Raw genomic sequence first — 23,987 nt, 5'->3', positions numbered from 1 at the left:
GAGAGAGAAAATCAGTTGTATTTGCTGATGCTTCCTCAGCACATAGCAAGTGCCTGGAAGACAGTGAATGATCAAGTCTTCTCCAGGAAGCTTTTTCAAAGTATTTCTGAAACTCCATCCTTACGGGACACTGTAAACCTCTCATCATATTATTTCTGTCATTTGGACCCTTCTTCCCCAAACAAACCCTGCACATTGATCTTCAGTTCTAGCTTTATTTATTCCTTCACCTGTGAGGTTTCATTTCTCTCTTTTGAAATCGTATACGTTCTTCAAGATTAATGACACTCATTCATTCATTCAAGAAACAGTTATTGATAATCTACCAAATGAATAGTTCCTGCCCTTTAGGAACTTCACAGTTTGTTGGAGGATTCAGATATATAAATTCAGGTAAATAAAATATGGTATGGGAAGTCTGGGTCCATGCTTACACAGGCCTGGTGCTTGGTTTAATGCTATACTGTCATCCTCTTGAAATTTTTAATGATTTTTGTACACGGAGCCCCTCAAAGAAAGTAGATGGTCCTGAGTGAAGTGAGGGATATACAAATTTCTGGAACATAATCCCATTGCTTTTGCTCTTGATACTTGAAACAAATATTGATTGAATATTCTGTTCTGAGGTGACCAGGTGAAGTGGAGGGAAGGCATAGCCACTCCAGGCAGAGGCAATTACAGGAGCAAATACCCTGGAGCCAGAAACAGCACAGGGTGTGGCAGGAAAAGAAGGGTCTAATCACGTGTATTAGTCAGTCAAAGGGGTGCTGGTACAAAGTACCAGAAATCTGTTGGTTTTTATAAAGAGGAACAGCCCAGTTTACAAACATAATCCTTCTTTTTGGAATTCATAAATAATATCAAATTGCTACATCAAGGTATGCTTTTCTCTTTAAGGCCTTTTGCCCCCCACCTCATGATCTTATTGCCCATTGTCAGCACCTCTTAACTACACAAACCTATAGTAGTTTAAATCACACTGTGAACATCCACAGATGTTCACTGGACATTTCATAGGGGATGGGCATTGTGCTAGAGAACACAGCACAAAGAAGTGTGCATTCCTTAGGTGAGCGAGAGATGTGAATAATGGGTGGTATGTTGAGGAAAGGTCTCTCTTGTACACAGTTCATTACTCACCACAGAGACAGCAGTGGATGTTGTTGTTTTGCATTATTTTGGATTCATAGGTCAATGCTGAAATCAACTTTGTTCAGCATTTCAATAGGAGATTTTCTATCTCAGGTTAATAGCAAGTATGGGAGAACCTCTGGGAAGATGGTAGACTAGACACAGGATTCTTTTCCCTCTCAGAAAAATAGAAGACAGGCAGAAACAGCATGGAAAAAAAATATTCTAGGGTTTAGGACACCAGGGGAAGGCTGGACACTGCCCAGAAGAGAAGGGCAAAGGAAAAGAATTGCAATTGCAAAACTGTGAGTTAAAAGCCACAGTTGCAACTACCAGCATCCTCCCCCAACCCATTATAGACCAGGGTTTTTAACAAGGGGTCCATGAGCTTGATTTGAATTAAAAAAAAAAAATTCTTGTGGGGACATGTTGGTGAAGGTGTGATATATTTATTAAATAACACACAGTGTAGTGTAGACTTAGTAAGGGGTCCATGGTTTTCACCTGACTGGCAAAGGGGTCTGTAGCAGTTTGATATAGTTATGAATTCCAAAAATAAATATTGGATTATGTTTGTAATCTGGTCTATTAGTGGGCATGATTGAGTTATGGTTAGGGCTTTGACTGGGCCACGTCATTAGGACATGGAGTCCCCACCCCTTGGTGGGTGGGGACTCACAGATAAAAGGCATGGCAAAGGACAGAGTTGAAGCTTTTGATGTAAGTGTTTCTGATATTGGAATTTGATGCTGAAGATTTAAACTGGAGCCCCAGGAAGTCAGCATGTGGAGGAAAGAGAAGCCAGCCCCAGGAAAGAAGGAACCTTGAACCCAGAGAAAAGAAAGCCCCAGGAACGGAGGAACCCAGGAAGCCTGAACCCTTCCTTGCAGACATCAGCAGCCATCTCGCTCCAAATAGACTTTGGTGAGGGAAGTAACTTATGCTTTATGGCCTGGTATCTGTAAGCTCCTACCCCAAATAAATACCCTTTATAAAAACCAACTAATTTCTGGTATTTTGCATCAGCACCCCTTTGGCTAACTAATACAGGATCCCTGGAACAAAAAAGGTTAAGAATCCCTACTATACCCCTATATTTTTTTAATGTAACATTTTATGTAATCTATGTATCTTTTTTTTTAAAAAAAGAACCCTTGCTATAGATACTTTTGTTTTGTTTTTTAAAGTTGAACCACCTTTTTTTTTTTTAAAGATTTATTTCACCCCCTCCTTCCCACTGTTGTCTGCTCTCTGTGTTCATTCACTGTGTGTTCTTCTGTGTCTGCTTGTATTCTTATTAGGTGGCTCTGAGAAAGCTGCCCTGGGACCTTCTGGAGTGGGATAGAGGCAATTACTCTCTTGTACCACCTCAGCTCCCGTGCTATGTCTTCTTATTTTCTATTCTCTGTGTCTCTTTTTGTGTCATCTTGCTGCACCAGTTCTCCGTGTTGGCTGGCACTCCTGCATGAGGTTGCTTTTTCCCATGCAGGGTGTCTCTCCTGCACGGGGCCACATTCCTGCATGGGCCGGCACTCTGCGTGGACCAGCTCAGTGCATGGGCCAGCTTGCCTTCACCAGGAGACCTGGACCTCCTATATGGTAGACGGGAGCCCAGTTGGTTGAGCCACAGCCATTTCCCCTGCTACAGATACTTTTGAATTCGCGGGCCTTGTACTAGCAGCTACAGACAAAGGGGGTCCCAGGGATCCACCTTCCCAGGAAAGGGGAGAGAGACAGACACGGCTTAAGGCTGACTCAGCTTTGACCCACAAATTTGACCTGGTGTTCCAGGAGCCCTTCCTTCCAGCCAGGCACGGCCATGCCATTGTTTGTCTTGGTTGCTGGCAAGGGACTAAAGAGATCCAGCTCTCTCCATTTCCCATTCTACTCATCAGGACTGGCTGTTGAAGATGCAGAGGGGAGTGGAATTAGTTCCTACCTGGGAAAAGGGAGGTGGCTGCTGGCAAAGGCTGGAGAACTGCCTCTAAGAAAGTTTGAATCACAAGTCTCTTAGCCTCCAGGAAGCCTTCCCTATCACAGTGATCCAGTCTGTGTTGCAGCAAACACACTCTGACAAGGCACTGAACTGTGAGGGCTGCCAAAGAGCACCATCAGCGGGTGGACTAGGGAAGTGTATGCAAGGAAATTAAAAGTAAATAAGTAAGAAAGGTTTTTTCTGGCTTTTACAATCTCCTTCCCCAAGGCCCTTGGAAGTGGGTCTGCAACCGATTACTGGGTGCAGGGCCCAGATTTGAGGTAATAACAGGGACAATCCTAAAGACCCAGAACAAGCTGAACTAAGAATAGCAGTAACACACAGCCTCCCACCAATAAATCCCTATGAAAGAGAGAGAGATCGAGCATCTGAATAAACTCAACATCCTAAACAGACACCTAGACATCAGCAGAAACTTACAGGCCATACTAAGAAAATGGAAGAAATGGCCCAAGAAAAGGAATAAATCAAAGTCCCAGAAGAGACATAGGACTTCAGAAAACTAATTGAGATGCATATAAATTTCCAAAATTTATGAGTTGAAAGACACTATGGCTAATGAAAAAAGGACATCAAGAAGACACTTGGGCGAGCATACAGAAGAATTTGAAAACCTGAATAGAAAAGTAACAGAGCTCATGGGAACAAAAGACATGATATGTGAGATAAAAAAACACATTAGAGGCATACAACAGCAGACTTGAAATGACAGAAGAAATGTCACAGTGTGGGCTCGCCTGGAGGGTCGCTGCAGGGGCGGTGTGGGCTCAGGTGGAGGGCTGCAACACACGGAGGGGCCTTCCGAGAAGGCGCTCCGGGGCCGGCAAGGTGCGGAGGACGTGCGGTAGGAAGAAGACTACCGAGGAGACCAGGATCTGTGTGCAAGTCTGATTTATTCAGGAAGTACAGCGGTTAATATAGGGTGAAGATGGGGGAGGGGCAGGGGGCATGGCCGGGGGCCGGCAGATGGCTGATAGGCTCGTGCAGGAGTGCATCACTGGTTGCGGGCAGAAGACAGGGTAGCCAGGGTTCTCGGCGGCAGTGAGGCGGGGCTGTCATGGCGTGGCGGTGGCCCTCGGGGGAGAGGCGGGGTTAGGCCACCGAGGGGGAAGCGGGTGCAGCTGGGCAGAGGGGCGGGCAGTACGCCTGAACCCCAAGCGGAGGGCCTTAACGCCCGTTCCCGCCACCCGGGTCCGACTCGCACCGGTGCCTGGAGACGAGCCGACCCTTGCTGTTGCCACGCTCCCACACGGTGCCACCCTACATTTCCCCCTTTTCTTTTATTAAGCGCCGAAGAAGGTGGAAGAGGAAGGGCCAGCGCTCATTTTGTTGGGGGGGGGCCTCGCCAGGCAGCACGTTCGAGAAGCCTGTCTTGGGGGGGGTGAAGGTGGGTGGCGGCGGCCGCCGGGCCCTTTCAGCTTGGGCTAGGTGGAGTAGCCGCAGAACTTGTTGGCGGAGAGGGTCGGGCTCGGCATTCAGGGTCATCATGGCCATCTGAGGGGCGAGGTGTCGCTGGCGACGTTTCTCTCTCCGGGTCAGGTGGTTCGGCAGTGGCAGGCCGGATGAGGTGTCCTGGGATCCAGATGGGCTGGGCGGCGTCATCTGGAAAGACACAAGCAAAACCCCTACCCTGGGCAAGGAGGGGGGCAGGCCCTGAACAGATGTTAGTCTTGGGGTCTTTCCACTGAACAAGGGGGGCCTGTGTGGGCTGGTAGGACGGGCCCCAATGAGCATGTACTGGGGAAAGGCCATCCTCATCAAAGCAGAGGAGGTTGTGGTGGATTAAGGCAGAGGTGACAATTTCTCCAGGTGTGTGGCGGGGATGGTTGCTCCTTTCCTTTTGAATAAGATGCTTGAGGAAGAGATGAGTGTGTTCAACCATGCCTTGACCTTGGGGGTTGAACAGAATTCCAAAGTGATGAGTGATGTTGTATAGTCTCAGGAACGCGGCGAAGGAAGCGCTGCGATATGCTGGTCCATTGTCAGTTTTCAGGTCCCATGGGACTCCCATGAAGAGGATGGCTTGTCTGAGGGCCTGAATGCAGTGCTTGGCTGTTTCTCCTGGGAGGGGAACGGCATAGCACAGGTGGGAGAAGGTGTCGATGGCCACATGGAGATACTTGAGCCTGCCAAACTGGGGCACGTGGGTGACGTCCATTTGCCATCGGGCATTGGGGCGTAGCCCACGTGGATTAACTCCTTGCGGCTGTAGTGGCCCAAGGGGCAGAAGGGGTGCACAGGTTTGGCAGCATCTGACCATGTGCTTGCAGGCCTGGATGGAAAGTTCCGGGAACAACTTGTGAAGGCTCCTGGCAGAGAAGTGAAATCGAGAGTGGAGTAGCTTTGCTTGGTTGAGGAGGTCGCCAGGTGGAGGGGCGGGCGGTTGGCCTCCCGAGCACTCTACTGAGGCTGGGAGGGCTTGGATGGCTTGATTGGCGAGGTTATTGCCGGCGGCGATAGGTCCAGGAAGGCCAGAATGGCTCCTCACATGGGCGATGTACCAGGGCACTGTGCGGTTTTCCAAGAGACTCTGGAGAGTTAGGAGTGCTTGGTCGATAGGCCTTTTGGCAGGAAAAAACGTGGCGAAAGCCAAGACTTGGCAGACTTGCAAGGTGTACAGGCTTTCGGTGAAGATGTTGAGGGGTCTGTCGGGACAGGCGCGGAGAGCTAGGACGACGGCTTGGAGCTCTCCTACCTGGACAGAGTTCACATTGATGTGGATGAGCATTTGAGGCTCTGACGTACCAGGCGAGTAGATGACAGCTGCGAACTTGTTCTTGGAGGCGTCAGTGAAGGCGGTGGTGGCATGTGGGTAGGGGCGGCGAGACGGGAAGGGGTGGTGCGGTGGAGGGATGAAGGATAACTGGGAGATGCCCTGAAACAGCCGATGGCTGGGATAGTGGTTGTCAAATTTGCCATGGAAGAGTTCCGCAAGGACTTGCATGTCTGGACTGGACAGAAGCAGCGCAGTGGTTTTCTTGGCATCAAGCGGCCACACAATGGTGTCAGGGGGAGTACCATATGTGTGGGTGCATTGCCGGATGAGGTCAATGGCCAAGGAGATCCAGAGGGTGACTTGCAGGCCGATTTTTCTGAGCTTGCTTTTGGCGGTATGGAGCCAGAGAAGGGGCCCCTTCTGCCAGAGGAGCCCGGTGGGCATACCCGTGGTAGGCAGGATCAGTGCCAAGATGGCTCGGTTGGGGTCGTGACACTGCAGTTGGCATTCTCGCAGGGCATCATTGACAGCTCGGATGGCCTCCTGCACAGCCGAGGTAATAGCGATTTTCTTTGTTACGGCCTGCGGAGGGTCTTGGTCGGTTTGCAGAAGGGTGAAGAGGGGTTGTAGTTGAGCGGTGGTGATCGGGAGAGCCGAATGGAGCCAATTGATGTGCCCACAGATTTGCTGTAGCTCTGTCAGAGATAGCTTCTGCGGAATGGCCAGTTGGGGGGCCGCAGGCGTGATGGTGTTGTGGATGTTGAAGCCTAGAAAGGTGAAGGGGAGCTCCATGCGTACCTTATCTTGTTGGACTTGTAGGCCAAGGTTGTTGAGATGGCGCAGTAATGCCGTGACGATGGCTTGGAGGCCTCCGGGGGTTTCATGCGCCACGAGAAGGTCGTCCATGTAATGAACAATGTATGCAAAGTTCTTTAATGGCTGAATTGCCTTATTGACATAAAGCTGGCAGATGGCCGGGCTGTTTCGCATTCCTTGCGGGAGGACTCGCCATTGGTAACGCTCAGCTACTTCTTGGTGATTGGTGCACGGGAGCGTGAAGGCGAATTTTGGGCGGTCTTTTGGGTGCAGTGGAATGAAGAAGAAACACCCCTTGATGTCGATGGTGGCGGTGCACCAGTGTCTAGGTATAGCCATGGGGTGGGGGCACCCCGTTTGGGGGGAGCCCATTGGGCGGATGTGCTTGTTGATCTCACGCAGGTCGTGGAGGAGCTGGTACTTGCCTGACTTCTTCTGAATGACGAAGACGGGTGAGTTGTACGGACTGGTGGATGGCTCAATGTGTCCTGCGTCGAGCTGGTCATAGACAAGAGCTCGGAGAACTAAGAGTTTCTGGGATGAGATGGGCCACTGCTCCACCCAAATGGGCTCCTCGGTATCCCATTCAAGAGGAGTGGGTGCTGGAGGTGTAATGCGAGCAGTGGCATATATCATTGGGGGGGAGCCGTGGATAGAATGGCTCCGCAGTTTGAGAGGACATCCTGGCCCCAGAGGATATTGTTGATGCCGGGCAGGACAAGGGGGTGGAAGATGCCTTGGTGGCCTTCCTTGTCCTTCCAAATAAGATCTTGGCTGGTTTGGAATGAGGGAGCTGTTTCGGTGGCTCCAATGACGCGGGGGCCAGGGAGCACACCCCAGTTGTGTGCGGCTGTTTCTGGGAAGCAGGATATTTCTGCCCCGGTGTCAAGGATTCCCTCGAACCATTGGCCTTCAACCTCTAACTCCATTATTGGTTTCTTGGGTCCCAGTGGAACGGTCCACATTACGGCAGGGGGTGGTGGCGTGGATGAGTGCCTCTTGCTGGCGGGGCTGAGGCCTGCCCCCTCTCACGTTTAAAGGCTGCCGTTGGCTGTTGGCGGTGTGGCAGTATGGGCCCAATGGTATCCTTTGCCGCAGCGGGGACATGGGGTGGGAGGCGCGCGTGGCCTGGCTCCTCCGGTGTCTCGAGGCGTGTTCGTGGATGGTCGTGGTCGGGCAGCATGAGGGCATTCGCGGGCAAAATGTCCGGTTTCTCCGCATTTGAAGCAGTTGGAGGAGAGGGACATGGCCGTGGCTATGGCCTGAGCCAGCACGGTGGCCTGCGGGTCTATGTGGGAGCATGCCAGGATCCAGTTGTGTACTCCCCTTTCCTTCATTGGTAGGATGTCTTGTCGGCAGGCATTGGTGGCCCTTCCAGAATGAGTTCCCGGGCAAGGGCTTGTTGTGCATGCTCGCCAGGGACCTTGCACTTGCAGGCCTCCTGAACCCGGGATACGAAGTCGGCGAAGTCTTCGTCTTTTCGTTGGACTAGCTTGGCAAGTGGCTCAGGTCTGGTGGCAGAGCAGCTGCGGAAAGCGCGTAAAGCCAGCTCGTGAAGTTGGAGCCAGAACTCGGGGGGGGGGTGTTGTGATATTGGGCCAGATTGGCAAATTGGCCCGTGCCTGTGTAAGCGTCCGGGGGATGGCGAGCCCCGACACGGGCGTTGTGTGCCACTTGCTTTTCTGCCTCTGATGTAAAGTGAGCACGCCAGTCGATGAATTGGCCGGGGGTTAGAATGGCCCGAGCAAGGGAAACACAGTCATACGGAACCGCGAGCTGAGTGCTAAGCTCCTCAAGCAAATGTTGGGCGTACGGGCTACCGAGGCCGTCCTCTTTAACTGCCTTGTGGAGGTTTTTTATTTTGTCGGCTGTAAAGGGGTACCGATCCTGCGGACGGTGCCGCGAGGGGGCGGCATTCAGCGGGTATAAGAGCGGCATCTGATGCGCGGGGGCCTCTGCCCGTGGGGGCCAAGTACCCATGGGCCCTCTGGCGGATGAGGGATCCGCGGTGGGGGGTGCCCAGGGGGTGGGGAGAGAACGTGGCTCGTCCCAAGATGGCGGCGCCTCACAAGATGGCGGACTGCCCCAGGGGGTAGGCGGCTTGTAAGATGGCGGCCGCTCCTCTTCCGGTGGGGGCCAAGATGGCGCCGTGGCCGGAGGGGGCGGGTATAGGGGGAGGGACTTCCCTTTATCCTCCCAAGAAGAAGGCGGAAGTTCGCCATCTTGGGGTAGGCGCGTCTGGTTTGGGCGGGCAAGAGTCCAGGGCGTTGTTGAGGCAGCTGGACAAGGACTCGGTGTTGGAATCACTGTCTGACTGAGACCCCTCTCCCTTGCTCTTACCGCAGGTGCAGTGGAAAGCGACCCGATTGACGGGGGTGCCCTGGAGGCACGAGCGAATGGCGATGAGCGTGGGGAGAAGGCTGGGGGGAAAATGCTTGTTCTCATATTCCATAGCCGCCATGACGCGGTCAATGAGGTTAGTGTACGTGTCCGGGTCCCACAGCTGGCAAGTGGAGAGCCAGGGGTTGAAAGGCAGCAAAAGGTCCCAGTACATTTGGAGCTGCTTTACTGAGACATTCATATGATTGGTGTCTAAAAGGCTGGCAAGGGCCCTAACCTGAGGCGCCTGGTGGGAGGAAAGACGGCCGCCCATGGCGCCGACGGCGGGGCCTAGCGAAGACGGGGGTCCTTACCTTGCGGGCGAGGCGGGTGGGGGTCTGGCCGGGAAGTTGTTGCCCCCATGTTGGACGCCAAATGTCGCAGTGTGGGCTCGCCTGGAGGGCCGCTGCAGGGGCGGTGTGGGCTCAGGCAGAGGGCTGCAACACACGGAGGGGCCTTCCGAGAAGGTGCTCCGGGGCCGGCAAGGTGCGGAGGACGCGCGGTGGGAAGAAGACTACCGAGGAGACCAGGATCTGTGCGCAAGTCTGATTTATTCAGGAAGTACAGCGGTTAATATAGGGCGAAGATGGGGGAGGGGCAGGGGGCATGGCCGGGGGCCGGCAGATGGCTGATAGGCTCGTGCAGGAGTGCATCACTGGTTGCGGGCAGAAGACAGGGTAGCCAGGGTTCTCGGCGGCAGCGAGGCGGGGCTGTCATGGCGCGGCGGTGGCCCTCGGGGGAGAGGCGGGGTTAGGCCACCGAGGGGGAAGCGGGTGCAGCTGGGCAGAGGGGCGGGCAGTACGCCCGAACCCCAAGCGGAGGGCCTTAACGCCTGTTCCCGCCACCCGGGTCCGACTGTGAGCCCTGGGATTCAGATCTTAAGTTTGGGGAGAAAAAAAAACTTTTCTTGGATTAGAGTTTTAAATATTGTACTGTGTTGTTTTGTTTTTCTTCTTAAAGGAATCCAACAATATGCATACTGGATTTTACTTATTTGCCTACCATTCATTTTAACCCCTCCCCTTATTTTAATTTTATTGAATGTTTTCCATTCCTTCTTCAGTGCTTTTAATTACATTTTTATTCATTCTATTATTCTTTGGGCATCTTTAATTTAGTCTCAATTGCTGATGTGATATTGTCAACTTTACGTATTTGTTTCCTGAGTTCAATGAATTTTGCTTCATTTCTCTCCTGTCTTCTGTCCATTTATGTTCTTAATTTTCATAATCCTGTTGAAGGTATTTTTCTCATACCCCCAAATGCTTTTTTGAGGAAATTTAATTTAGTTTGGAGTGTGATTCAGTTTTCCTCTGCCTCATGGTTGTTTATGGCCGTTTTCACTTTCATTTTTTGTTTTCTTCCTATGGCAATGTAGTATAAATTGAGACTCCTTTTACTTATGGATTCCTTTGGTAGGCCTGGCTATTAGGGTTGTTTACACAATTCCCAGTTATAGAATGCTCTCCTCTGTAATGTAGCAAAGTGTGGTTTCTTTAATGGAGAAATCTTTCAGGTGTAGCAGGGTAAAGAATTATTTGCCCTTTGATTTTTCGGTTCTCTTTTGTTCTGCACATGTTCCTTTGTGCCTCCTTTACTACCACGTCCACCTCTAAATTTTGACACTATTCCAGAACTGCCAGTGCCTGTAGGGCACAAATATTAGGCTTTTCCATCTGCATCTGTTTTTTTCCTGCATCTTGGCCATGTCATAATCATTTACTGAATCGTTAGCTCCTCAATATCATCCAACAGATTTTTTTAACAGTCAATTTGATTGATATTTTACCCTCAAATTCCAAGCAAAAATAATAGGTCCATAATCATTAAAAGTCAGTAGTTTTTACCCTGGGTTTGCTTTTTGGCTTTTCTTTTCTAAAAAATTATTAGGGTGACATACATAAAACAAATTTCCCAAGATAACTGCTTTCAGGTATAGGGTTCAGTGGTATTAAATACATTCACAATGTCGTGCTACCATCCCTACCATCCGTGACCAACACGTTTCTACACCCTAGAAACTCTGAACCCATTAAGCCCTAACTCCCCATTTCCCACAGCAGATATATAAGCGCAGTTTCTGCACCCTGCCTGGTGTTCTGAGCAGGACGGGTGGAGGGAAGGAGCTTGCTGTGTTGAGAGGCAGGACCCCCCTCTGCAGATTCTCCTTCCAGCCCCCAGAGCAGAGCCAGATGATCATTAAATGAAACTAACCGAGGAGTCAGCAATTTTGGCCATTAAAGTCTTGCTGGGACTTGAGGAGCAATTTGAGAATTGTCTTGCCAAGCCGGGTCCCTTTGAAGGCTGCATTTAGACAACACACTCTCATAATTTCACTGGGATTCTATAAGGCCCCATCTTCACAAGGGGCTCCCTAAACCTGCAAACATCCACACTTCTGTCTCCACAGTTTTTGGGAATCAGGTAGTTTTGATCCGGTCACTATAGGTTCTCTTGGCCACTTAATCTCTCCTCAGCCATGAATCCTGTTCTTTTTTTTTTTTTTTTTTAAATAAAGTGTTCTTCTGTGCTGCCGGCCATGAGCTCCTTCTGGACACATGCTCGTGTCCCCTCCCCTGCCAGGTGCCTTGTCCTGCTTCCACCATGGGAAAGACCAGATGCTTCTGCCATTGCTTCAGAGTGAATTATTATCAATGCCACCGCTAGATTACTAAGTGACTGATATCCCATACATATTTCAACTTCAATCCTGATTATGTGTTTTAGAATTAATGATGAAGAGCTCCTTTGAAATCACTTAACTTTCACAGGCTGTTTATTAAGTACCAGCCTCTTGTGATACAGGTGCTTCAAGAACTGCTTCCATTATCGATCATGTGAAAAAACATTTTGATGTTGTAAAAATAAAGATGCCCCTATTTTCAATTTGATAATGGTGTAGCTGTATTTTGGGGGGTGGGGAGGGTAGAGTGTTTGGTAAAGAATATTTTCAGAGGCAAAAAATGTTTACTTTTAAAGAACTGGTGAAAAATGCAAATACATCTTATCTACCCCTTTTAACGTCTGCCCATGAATTGTGTCCACTACCTCTTCTCAGGTGTTGTATGTCCCAGCCAGCAGATTCCAACAGCCCTCCCTGCATGTAAACACCCCAACTGCCTGTCCACAGACTATCTCACCACCTTCCATTTGTCTGTTGATCTGTTTATCATTATCCCCTCCCATGACCCGTTCCTGAAGAAGGTAAACGCAGGGAGCGGGCACTGTGTCTCCAAGACCCTGGCACATGGTAAACACTAATTTTTTTCTTTAACGAGTAAATGAATAATCTGGTTAGGAATGCAAAGTACCAGCCAGTTGTTGAATGAGGGGCACTGAGGAGCCAGAGGGATGCAGATCCAGAGCTGCGCCTGCTCTGCCCTGGCCTGGCCTGCGGCAGGCATCATTAATCTAACTCAGAACATGGGAGTCCACGGAGACCCCAGCTCAGAAGCCTCACCGTGCAGCCCTCCAGGGAGCCACTCCCCACCCTTGAGAGTTGAGCGGGGTAGAGTGGAAGGTGCGCCTTGTGAAGAGGCTGTGCATTCCTTGAGGATGCCCGAGGAGCCAGGGAGGCTTCCTGGAAGAGGTGGCAGGGTGGGCCTGAAAGGCATTGGGGGCAGAAGGGGAGAGAAAGGAATACTTTGGGGGTGGGGAATAGTGTAAGATTTGGAGGAAATAACGAAGTAGAGGGGAGGGTGTGTGATAGGCTGGCTCGGGGACCTGCTGGGCTGCCCCAGATCAGCTCCTGCAGGGTGGCACAGCTTGGCACCTATGCAGAGCCTTGCCTTCTGCCAGCTGGAGAGGAGAAGTTAGGGGGTCTGAGGAAAGGAGAGGCAAAGTGTGTGCACTGCTCAGGACGCAGGGCAGAACACGTTTCCAGTCATGAGAGAACGGAGGTGATTTCCTGGGTTCCTTACGATCAAGAGTTGAGAGGTGTGTCGAGGGGCCTTTGTCGCATGCAGCCTGATGCAGCCTCTCCTGACACCCACCCAGGAGGGCACAAATCTCCTCTGCCCTGGGCCCAGGGCCCCCTCCTTTCCTGGGGTCACACCCAGTGGTGGGAACATGTCTCCCTTCTCCAGGAGCCTGCGAGGAAGCCCCCGAGGGCAGGGACCCCCTTCCCTCTCCCCCAGGGGGCTACTGCGGAAGCCTCATGCCCTGGGTTTAGGAGGACGTGCATTTTTCTTATGCTGATGACAAAGCCATACATATTCACCAGAGAAAGTGTGGGAAACAGCCAACAGGGATAAATGAAGAGAAGAGGAGTCGAAAGAGAGCAGGAGAGAGATGAGGCCCCCCTATCCTGAGAGTGCTTGTGATCGCCTGCTGTGTGAGTCCATGCACACGCGTACATGTGACATGGAACATGTATGCTTCCCAGCACTTCTGCACACATGTTGTGCAGACATACACACACGTGCTAGATGCAGACATGGAGACACACTCACCACACATATACATGCACAAACATGTGCATACATGCAGAGGCACACAAACACGCATATGCAGACAGAAACACACGTACACAGGGCTACATGCACACACAGACACATCACACACGTGTGCACACACACACTCAGATGGGCTGTGTTTTAATCGCTGTCTGTGGCCCAGGGCCGGCATTCCTCCCACATGACGTCCATGGAAACCTCTCTGTCACCCATTTTCTCCTTTTCCTCCCGTGACCTTGGCCTTTACCCTGCCTTGAGCTCTGTGTTACCTTAAAAGTTACTTTGTGTTTGGTGACTACATTTTGGAGCACTGCTGCTCCGCATGGATAATAGTTTATGCTGTAGTTTACCCTCTCCCCCAGTCCACCCAGTGGGTTATGGCAGCTCTTCTCTCAACATCCACTCAAAAAATAAGTGATACGCTAAGGAAAAACAGGAATATCATTTCTTTTTCTTTAGAAGGCTTTTACAGTTCTTTGATTCTGAAAACTATGTATTTGTTTTAAGTACCTTTATTAAAAATAATTAAAAATTAAATGTAAAAAATTAAAAAGAAAAGTTACTTTGCAGCTTTCACCGGTGAAGATGGATGGCTCCGAGCTTTAACGCTCTCTGAGCTCTTCCTGCAGCAGGGCGGCCTGTGGGGGGAGTGCAGGACGCTGTCTCTCTGTGGGCCTGCCCTGTTCCTGGCCATCTTTGGAGTGCTGTTGGGGGTGGGTGTTGGGCGTTTGTCCCGGGCCATGGAGCTTGCTGAGACCCGCCTGTGCTTTCCTTGGGCTCTTCCATGGTTTCCATCCACTTCACCCCTGCTCCTCCCCCAGGGCCCCTGCTCACCCTCCCCCCTCCCCCCTCCCGCCTCCTCGCTGGCCTCAGCCCACCCACCACGCTCAGCCCGCCCAGGCGTCCTGGGCCTCCCCAGCTCCCGTGGCCCTTGGGATGCCAGCTCTGCCCCCCACACCCCTTCTCTTCGCGCCCTGAGTGCCTGTCCCCCAATCTCCCATCTCTCACCATGCGTGCCTTCCCCCTCCCCAGCTCCCTGCACCTCTCATGCGTCACCCTGCGTCACCCCCACCTTCAGTGCAGCCCTCATCTGCCCAGCCCTGCGTGTTTGCCACCTCGCCCTCCTCCACTCCCTGGCTCCCTCCAGCCTGCGCTGTGCTGTGCCTCCTCAGCATCACTTCCTGCAGTCTCTGGGCCAGCCTACAGCAGTGCCTGTTTCTGAGTCCCTGCACACCCACGCAGGCAGAGGATCTGAGCTTGGCCTTGTTCACAGGTCTGGCAGGAGCCTTTGGTGGGCCCTGCCTGCCCGACACCCCTGGGGCGTGGCTGCCCCCTGCTCAGCCCAGCCCTGCACCCCAGTCTCTTCTCACACTACTGCTGCCTGCCTTGGGACGCTGATCATGGAGGGCGGCTCAGGAGGGGTTCGGGGCGACCGGCATCCCCTCGGCCTGCAGGAGGCAGACGCCTGATGGCTGAGCTCCTGAGCACCTGAGTGAAGAGGCAACTCACCTGTGCGGCCCCTCTGGTGCAGGTGCAGCCGTGACTCGCAGCTGATGGCCGAGGACACTGCATTTTCAGTTACCGCTGCTGTCCCTCAGCCAGGCCACCCCTGGGCCTGCGCTGGGGTGGTGCCTGGCTCCTGGAGGCAAAGCGGGATTACGGCCCTCCTCTGGTGTTTATGTGGGCAGGGAGGTGGGTCCCAGGCCCGGCCGGGTGGGCAGGGGCACGGCAGAGCCTCCTGCTGCTGCAGCGCTCCTCCGGGAACCCTTGCCCCGTGGGCGGGCAGGAAGAACCGGCTCTGCGGGCAAGCACTTTGGGAAGGCTCCTCTGGACAGGGCTGCCACTCCAGGGTGCCAGGCGTGTGGCTGCGGGCGGGCTTGCTTCCCTTAGTTCTCACAGCACTGGAGCGCTGCTGGGCCCCTGGGCACACTGCCGTGCGAGGGAAGTCCCATGGCGGGGAACCAGAGCCCCCAGCGGCACCAGCCTTGCTCCGTCCCGGAAGCTCAGGGGTGTCAGGGCACCCTGAGTCACACCACTGAACCGCAGGGCCCCTGCTGTTTTGCTGGCCACCTCGAGCAGGTCCGTGCTGCTTCTAAGCCTTGCTCTGTGGGGTGGGCAGAGGCTGTGCCCAGAGTGCATGGGGCTGTGGGTATTGGGTGTGACCCCACCTTAGGGTGGTGCTCAGAGCCCCTCCTGGAGGTCTAGAAGAACCCAGGGGGCAGGTGCAGAGGGTGGGCATGGGGCCAGGCCTGGGGCCGGGCGGAGCAGGAGCCCCCCACACGCTCGAAGACGGCGGAAGGACAGTGGACTGGCCGTCCTGCTGGGTGCACGTCCTCAGCCTGACCCCAGCTCCTAGGAGGATTTGGGACATCAGCTGGGGCTCTGCACACTCCTGTGCCTCGGTTTCCCTCCCTGTAACATGGAGAAGGGGACATGTCAGACTCCATGGCCCGTCGCTCCCTCCTGCCCACCTCCGGCCCGAGCCATTGCTGCAAGCCCTCTCCATGGCCAAGGCACTGTCCTCAGCCCTCGCCTCCCCCTGGGGAGGGGGCACCCTCTACCCATCCCTGTCACAGTGGCAGGAGAACCGCGCCCCCAAATCCACCTTGTGGGGAAGAAAGCATCTTCAACTCCTGGTGCTGCCACGACCAAGCACCACAGGCTGGGGCTTAAACGACAGAAGAGGATTCCCGCAGGCCCCGAGTCCAGAATCCAGACCTGGCCAGGCTCCCTCTGGGGCCTGCAGGGGAGACTTCCCACACCCCTCTGCCGGCTTCTGGCAGGGGCAGGCTGCCAAGCCAGGGCATCCCACCTTGGCTGCCCTGTAGCCTTCTCCCCTCTGTCTCTCTGTGTGTCTCCTCCTCCTTTTTTTTGAGGTATCGGGGATCGAACCCAGAACCTCATACATGGGAAGCAGGTGCTCAACCACCGAGCCACATCCAGTCCTCTCTCCTTGTAAGGACACTGGTTGTACTGGATTAGGGCCCATCCCAAGGGCCGTCAGAGGTTCAGGGGTTTGGACTCAAGCAAGTGCTTTTGGGAGCCGCCGTTCAACCCATAACAGAACATTGAGTCCCATTTTATGATGGGGAGACCGAGGCTCCCAGAGGCCAGCCACAGCGGGTGTCTGCCTCCCAAATCAAGAGCTCAGACTCAGCCAGGGGTGGCTGACCGTAAGTCTCATGTCCTTTTAATGGCACCCTCTGGCCCAGAGACAAAATCACCCTTGGGCACAGAGCGGCCTCCATGGGCCCCCAAGGTGGAGGCTGCCCAGCCCAAGTCCCGTGGCTTCCAGAAGGCCCAGCCTCAGGGCCATGCCCTGGCACTCCTGCCCCCACGTGCCAGGACTGCTGCAGCCCGTGGAACCCCAGCCTCAGAGCTTGGGGGCCGGGTCCTGTGTCAGACTTCCCCAGTGGAGCCCTCCGGCCCAGACAGGTCCCGTGGAGGGGTGTGCTCCGTGGACAGCAGGCGGGCCCTCATCACGGACCCAGGAAGCTCCTGTGGGCGCCCCGTGAATGTCCATCCCACCCTGCAGTCCCAGCTCCGGGGGGCACCCTCCCCTCCTGCGGCATTGCACAGTTGCTGTGGCGAACAAGGGCCTTCCAGGTGGTCCTGGGGACCCACAGCGCCCGCTGGGCAGTGCAGGACACTGGACAAGGTCTCTTGGCAGTCAGCAGGTGGAAGGAGGGTGCCTGGGTGTCCCCTGGGGGCAGGTGTCCAAAGGGGCCATGTCTCTGGAAGGCGGCAGCTGCCTGAAGCCGCAGTGGGTGCCGAGCCCGCGCTGCCCCATCTTGGGGCGCTCCGGGGCGAGGGTGCTCCGTGCAGCCCCTGAGATTGGCTGGTGGCCCCTGGGTCCCACCCCCACCTGTGGGGCACACCTTCCCACCCACAGCCACCCACCCAGGGGGCTGGGCCCTGGGGAAAGGCCCAGCGCCCGAGGCCCTGCAGGCAGCGTCTTCCTCCCTCTTCACCATAGGGAGAAGCTGTGGCCTGAGGTTGGGGCTCACACGGAGAGGCAGGGACCCCACAGCAGCGGGGTGCACAGAGCCCCTGGGCACAGTGGGGCCCGGAAGGGCTTGGCGGAGTGAGGGGGGCACCGGGGCGGTTTCTGGGACTCACTAAGTGTTTCATTCGTTTTGTTCCTGCTGTGCCAGTGCCCCAAGAGCTGGGCACCGTCCCTGTGTCGGGCAGGAGTGGACGGCTCAGAGCGCCCCGCCCTGCCCGCTGTGGGCTGTGGGGTGATCGGCAGGAGCGCAGCTCGGCGGGATGGGGAGGGGGTGTCCCTGCAGGAATGGGGAGCTGGACCACGGCGTGCACGATGGCATGCGGCCCTCAGAGAGCTCCTGTCCCTCTGTCCTCAGGGAGCTGACTCCTCTTCGACTCGGTTTCTCCAGGGGCTGCACCACCTGCTCCTGCCTGGGGGTGGTGGACGCTGGCTGACCGGTGGTCCCACGGCCTGGCCCCATCCTTGAGCCTGCACCCGAGGGAACCGGCCTCCTGCCTCTGCAGGGTCCTGCCGAGCCCTGGCTGCCTCCTTGCCTGTGCTGCCGTGGGGGTCCTTGGGGACCTTGGCAGCCCTTGGCAGCCCTTGGGGACCCTGGGGACTGGCTTCCTCTGCTCTGCGAGGTCCGTGAGCCTATCCCCCGTCCTTAGGTCACCTGCATCTTCCAGAACCGCTGGGACACCTCTCACCCCTTACTGCCCCCCCCACCGGCAGCCTTTGACCCTGCTTCTGGGGGAGCAGAGCCGTGAGGCCATGTTTACCCACAGCCTGCCTTTTCCCTGGGGGGCTGAGAGAGAGGCCGAGGCCCCCGATATCCCCCAAACGCTCCTCCCCCTGCGCCAGCTGTCTTGTCTAGGGTGCAGCCAGTAGCAGGCCTGGAAGGGCCCTGGGGCATGCGCGCTGCCCCTGCCCTGCCCCAGCCTTGCTTTTTCTCCCTGACACCTTGATTGTTGCACGTGGGTTTGAAGTGTAAGATGCATGAGTCCTTGGTGATGTACCAGGTGGGGAAAGCATCTGTGCAAGCAGCCTGGGCTCCAGAAACCAGCCCCTGCTGGGTGCCCCAGTCCCCGCGAGCCCCCACCCGCCTAGTCCCTCGCCCCAGGGATCAGCCCTCCTGCCCTCCAGCCTCACAGGCGCCCCTTGCTGTGTGCGGCTGTCCCCCTTCCCGCACGCGGCTGCCCCATCCGCGGTGTGGACCATGACAGTGCGCTCAGCCGACCTGCCGGGACCGGCCCACCTCGGCTGGGAGACGGCAGTCGGCCCTGGGCCAGGCCAAGCAGGTTCCTAAAGAAAAGTCTTTCTGTGGTCTGTTAGCCATTTCAGAACTTTGGAAATGTTATAGTCAATTCACTAGAAAGTGATTGGAAAAAAAACCCAGAGCTGTTGAGTGCCTTTGTAGCACCAGGCCAAAGCATCTTAGAAGCTCTAGTGTTGATTGATTAATTATCAAAGTTGTTTAAAAATATTTAAATTTTTAGATGTATTGATATTTAAAAAGATAACAAAACAAGAGATCCATTTGGGGAAATTTTCCCTCCAAAGTATTTTTCTAAAAGTTCAGATACTTAAAGTACTCTGAAAAATTCATTATGAGTGACAGATAAGTGAGACATTATTTACTCTAGTTCTAGAGACTGGGAATCATTTGTCTCTTAGGACCTTCCCATTACTTTTTTTTTTTAAGATTTATTTTTTTATTTTATTTCTCTCCCCTTCCTGCTCCCCCCCCAGGTGTCTGCTCTCTGTCCATTTGCTGTGTGTTCTTCTGTGTCCGCTTGCATTATCTGGCGGCAGTGGGAAATTGCATCTCTTTTTTGTTGTGTCATCTTGCTGCCTCAGCTCTTCATGTGTGTGGCACCACTCCTGGGCAGGCTGCATTTTTTTTTGTGCTGGGCAGTTCTCCTTACAGGGTGCATTCCTTGCGTGTGGGGGACACCCCTGTGTGGCACGGCACTCCTTGCATGCATCAGCACTGCATGTGGGCCAGCTCACCACATAGGTCAGGAGGCCCTGGGTTTGAACCTTGGACCTCCCATGTGGTAGGCAGATGCTCCAGCAGTTGAGCCAGATCTGCTTCCCTCATTACTTTCTGGAGAATGTACAGAAGCCCCTAGCTCTTGGGGTTCAAGCTGGAGCCTGGAGAAGGACTGAGGGTCATGGCTCTTGGTTATATGTGAATGCAAAGCGCCAAGGCTTCTGGAATAGACACAAAAAGTCAGAAAATAAAGCCTTGTAGACAAATTATAAGTGTTGGGATGGTTTCAAACCCAGAAAACTGGACTTAAACAACCCTTGGTATAATCTTCATCCTCTCTTCTAAGAGGCCCTGACAGTTCACATCCAGCTAGGTGATGTCTCCACTGAATGGCATGAGTGCTGGCCACAAAGAAGAAGAAACGTTCCCAGGAGCATTCCCAAGGTGAAGGAGACCAGAGCCCTTGTTTCCTGGCACCCTGACCTTATTTTTATACAGAATGCCCACCTGCTGCTTAAAAACATCTTGTTTCACATCTCTCACAGGGTCAGAAGAGAAATCCCAAGGGCCGTCAGAATGAAAGAGCATTGATCAGTCTCACGAGGTGCAGGGCCTGGCCTGGGAGTTCCCAAGGAGGCCCTCCCAGGCCGACCTACAAGAAGAGATGCTCAGCAGCCCGGATGCCAGAATGGGGCCTGCAGGTAGGGCCAGCATCTCTTCTGTCTGGGATTCAAAATATAAAGTGGGCAGAGCCGGGGATTTGGGCCTCCTGAACTTGGGCTCCTGTGGCTGTGATTAAGCTGAGCCTTCCATTGAAAAATTGTGATAGCCTGCTTTTAGGAACAGTCCATTTTAATCCATGATGTCTTGTTGGAAGCCATTCTTGGAAAGGAGACTGAAGTATCTTCACTTCAGCTGCATAGCTATATATGTATTTTTTTCTTTGTCTTTTTTTTGTTGTTGTTACATTAAAAAAAATTTGAGGTCACCTATACCCCCCACCCCCCTCGCCCCACTCCTCCCATAACAACAAGCTCCTCCATCATCATGGGACATTAATTGCACTTGGTGGCTACATCTCTGAGCATAGCTAGATATTAACAGCATCCTCAAACCATGAAACAACCTTTTCTAGTGTGGACCCACCGAGCCACATGTACCAAGTAAAATCTCAGCTCTGCTGGTTCTGTGTGTATAACAAGGCAATAGCTGAGTATGCTTGAGTGGGTCTTGTGCCGTTGCTGAGATCTGTTTCTTCTATTGCATGTTTGCTTTGGAGGGGACAGCTTCTGACAGAAGTGAAATCATCACCAAAAGAACAGGGCATAAGGTGGGACAGAACTTGTTAGCAGTCAGCCTCATCAGGTTAACTGTGATTTCGAGGCTAGGAGAAGTCCAAAACCACGGTGTCAACAAGGAGACGCTTTCTCCCTTAAGGCTGTGGCATTCCGGGCTCACTCCTAGCTATCGTTGGGCCTTGTTTTAACTGTCACATGGTGATAGACTCTCCTTTCTCTTCTGGATTCCCTTGATTTCCCTTGCTGGGATTTTGATAGGAAAAGTTGTAAACCAATAAATCATTTTGGGGAGAAATTCCCATCTATGAACACAGCATGTCTCTTCATTTACTGAGATCTTCTTGGATATCTTTCATAAGCTTTTTGTAGCTTCCAGCATGCAAGTCCCATCTATATTTTATTAGATTTACATCTAAGTTTTTAGTTTTTCTGAGCAATTGAAAATGGTTTTGTATTTTTAGTTTAGATTTACACATACTTTATTGCTAATAGAAATACAATTGATTTTTGTACATTGATGTTGACACCTTAGTTCCCTAGGGCTGCCTAACTTAAGTATCACAAAATGGGTGGTGCTGCTGAAGGCGGCTTAAAACAACAGGAATTTCTGGTCCCACAGTCTGGAGGCTTGAAGTCCAAACCCAGGTGCTGCTGGCAGAGCCAGGCTCCCCTGAAGTCGGTAGGGTTCTGCCCGGCTGGTGGCATAACTCCATCCCTGCCTCCGTCACATGGCTCTCTTCTCTCTGTCAGAGCCTGATCCAGATTGGTCTCATCTTAAGAAATCATATCTTCAAAATCCTGTATCCAAATAGGGTCACGTTCATGAGACTGGGGGTTGGGATATGAATATGTCCTTTTGGAGGACACAACTCAATCTGTAACAGTTGATCTTGTATCCAGTGACCTTGCTTAACTTATTTGTTCCAGGGGGTTTTTGTAGTTTCTTTGGGATTTTCTATGTAGCACAAGGGGCTCTCTAACGTCTTCTGTTCCAATCTGCCTTTTCATTCCTTTACTTGCCTAATTTGGCTGACAGGGACTTCCAGTACAATGTTGAATAAGAGTGGTGAAGTGGACAGCCTTCCCTTATTCCCAACCTGGGGGGAAGCATGCAGTTTTTCACCATTAACTATGTTAGATGCTCTTTATCAAGCTATCAAGTCGAGGTGGTCCCTCTAATCCTAACTCGTTTGGGGTTATCATGAAAGCTTGTTGGATTTTGTCAGATGTCTTTTCAGTGTCAACTGATATGATTATATGATTTCTCCTTTTTAGCCTGTTGATCCTCTAGATTACATTGATTATTTTTAAAAAATTTTTAGTTTATTCATTCCCTGTTCCCCCCCCCTGTTGTTTGCACTCACTGTCTGCTGCTGTCCGCTCTCTATATCCATTTGCTGTGTGCTCTGTGTCTGCTCATCTTCTTTAGAAGATGCATTGGGAACTGGTTCTGTGACCTCTGATGTGGGAGGGAGGTGCTCAAACACTTGAGCCACCTCAGCTCTCTGCTTTTCTTATATCTTTCCTCTTTGTGTCTCCTGCGTTGCGTCATCTTGTTGAGTCAGCTCGCCACATCTGCCCATTGCTCCAGCTCACTGTCTTGCTGGTCTTCTCCAGGAGGCACTGGGAACCTAACCCAGGACCTCCTATGTGGTAGGCAGGAGCTCAATCACTTGAGCCACATCTGCTTCCCTGCATTGATTTTTTTTTAAGGTTTATTTTTTATTTATTTTTCTCCCCTTCCCCGCTCCCCCCTAGTTGTCTGCTCTCTGTGTCCATTTGCTCTGTGTTCTTCTGTATCTGCCTGTGTCAGCGGCACCCAGAATCAGTGTCTTGTTTTTGTTGTGTCATCTTGTTGTTTCAGCTCTCTGTATGTGCAGCACCATTCCTGGGCAGGCTGCACTTTTTTCACGCTTGGTGACTCTCCTTACAGGGTGCACTCCTTGCATGTGGGGCACCCCTATGTGGGGGTGCCCCTGTGTGGCACGGCATTCCTTGCACACAGCAGCACTGCGCATGGGCCAGCTCCATACAGGTCAGGAAGCCCTGAGGATTGAACCCTGGACCCTCCATATGGTAGACCGACGCTCTATCAGTTGAGCTACATCTGCTTCCCTCTATTGGGAATTTTTGCCCCCTTTTTTCCATTTTCTGGAGTAGATTGCATAAAATTGGTTTAATTGTTTTTTAAATATTTGGTGTAATTCTCTAGTGAAACCATCTGGGTCTGGAGATTTTTGGGGGAGTTTTTAAAATTACAAGTAAATTTGTTAGTAACTTGAGGGCTATTTAAATGATCTATCACATGTTGGTTATAGTAGCTTTTTTTTTAAGATTTATTTATTTATTTCTCTCCCCTCCCCCCCTCCGCCCCCGCCCTGGTTGTCTGTTCTCTGTGTCTATTTGCTGTATGTTCTTCTGTATCTGCTTCTGTTGTTGTCAGCGGAACGGGAATCTGTGTTTCTTTTTGTTGCGTCATCTTGTTGTGTCAGCTCTCTGTGTGTGTGGCACCATTCCTGGGCAGGCTGCACTTTGTCGCTGGGCGGCTCTCCTTACAGGGCGTACTCCTTGTGCGTGGGGCTCCCCTATGCGGGGGACACCCCTGCATGGCAGGGCACTCCTTGCGCGCATCAGCACTGCGCATGGGCCAGCTCCACACGGGTCAAGGAGTCCTAGGGTTTGAACCGCCATCCTCCCATGTGGTAGATGGACGCCCTATCCACTGGGCCAAGTCCGCTTCCCATATAGTAGCTTTTGAAGTGTTGGTAAATTTCACCAGAATTGTCTAATTATGTAGAAATTGTCATAGTTTTCCCATATTACCCCTTGAAGTCTTTTTCCAAAATTGGAAAATTTTCTGCTATTATTTCTTTGAATAATTTTCTAGCCCCATGTTCTTCCTCCTTCCCTTCTGGGACTCTGATGACATGAATGTTAGATGTTTTGTTGTAGTCATACAATTCTTTAAGGCTCTGTTCATTTTTCCTTTCTATTTTTGCTGTTCAGATTGGGTAATTTTATTTTTCTATTTTTCACTGATTTTTTTTTTTTTCCTCCAGCCTCCATCCTGTTTTTAAGCTCATCCAGAGACTTTTTTTATTTCAGGAAAATTTTCAGTCCTAGAATTTCTGTTCAATGCTTCCTAAAATCTTGTATCTTTGCTGCGGTGATCAATTTTTTTTCATTTGTTTCAAGCATGTTTATAATTGCATTGCTCAT

General features: G+C 52.3%; 1 long non-coding RNA gene across 1 annotated transcript; it reads left to right on the top strand.

Annotated features, from left to right (window-relative positions):
• Window positions 1-1,649: 1,649 nt before the first annotated feature.
• Window positions 1,650-11,907, top strand: LOC139439129 (uncharacterized). Its single transcript, XR_011648963.1, has 3 exons — window positions 1,650-2,055; window positions 9,005-9,135; window positions 11,557-11,907. It is a non-coding gene; the product is annotated as an uncharacterized lncRNA (long non-coding RNA).
• Window positions 11,908-23,987: the final 12,080 nt, after the last annotated feature.

The sequence above is a fragment of the Dasypus novemcinctus genome, chromosome 6, assembly GCF_030445035.2.
Source record: "Dasypus novemcinctus isolate mDasNov1 chromosome 6, mDasNov1.1.hap2, whole genome shotgun sequence".
NCBI lineage: Eukaryota > Metazoa > Chordata > Mammalia > Cingulata > Dasypodidae > Dasypus > Dasypus novemcinctus.
The sequence above is the reverse complement of the archived record's forward strand: the minus strand, read 5'-3'. Positions and strand labels throughout refer to the sequence as shown.